The sequence below is a fragment of the Terrapene carolina genome, unplaced genomic scaffold (assembly GCF_002925995.2).
Source record: "Terrapene carolina triunguis isolate 2854851 unplaced genomic scaffold, T_m_triunguis-2.0 Scaffold517, whole genome shotgun sequence".
In the NCBI taxonomy this organism is placed as follows: domain Eukaryota; kingdom Metazoa; phylum Chordata; order Testudines; family Emydidae; genus Terrapene; species Terrapene triunguis.
The window spans coordinates 2,319,744-2,320,156 of record NW_020664868.1 but is presented as its reverse complement, the minus strand read 5'-3'; the positions used below and the strand labels follow the sequence as shown (position 1 = coordinate 2,320,156).

The window sequence follows — 413 nt, the reverse complement described above, 5'->3', positions numbered from 1 at the left end:
CCTGGCCTTCCCTTCCCCCGGCGGCGGCTGGGCGGCGCTGCGGGGGGAGCTGGGCGCTGGGCCCGGCCTCGCCTCCCCGGCTGGCTCCGTCTTCGGTCGCCGCTTCCCAGCCCCGGCCCCGGCCCCGGCCCCGGCCCGGCCGCGTGGGGCCCTCCGCGGTGAGTCCGGCCCGGGGGGTGAATGGGCAGGGAGTGGGGGTCGGGGTGTGTGTGGGGAGCTGGGTACAGGTGGGAGGTAATAGTGTGGGGCAGGAGTGGGGGGTGAATGGGCAGGGCTGGGATGTGGGGGGAGTGGGGTAGATCTGTGGGGCTGGGATATGGGGTGGGGGTGCTGGGGACAGGATGGGGTGGGGTAGATCTGTGGGGCAGGGCTGGGGTGGGGGTAGATCTGTGGGGCTGGAAGATGGGGTGGGG

The 413-nt window shown here is 74.3% G+C and overlaps 1 protein-coding gene across 1 annotated transcript in view; it reads left to right on the top strand.

The window, feature by feature from the left end:
• The first annotated feature begins 86 nt into the window (after window positions 1–86).
• Window positions 87–413, top strand: part of LOC112102334 (suppressor of cytokine signaling 5-like) — a 2,803-nt gene continuing 2,476 nt past the window's right edge. Inside the window, exon 1 of the mRNA XM_026658758.2 lies at window positions 87–158. The gene's annotated coding sequence lies outside the window, so the exon portion shown is untranslated. The remainder of the gene's footprint in view (window positions 159–413) is intronic.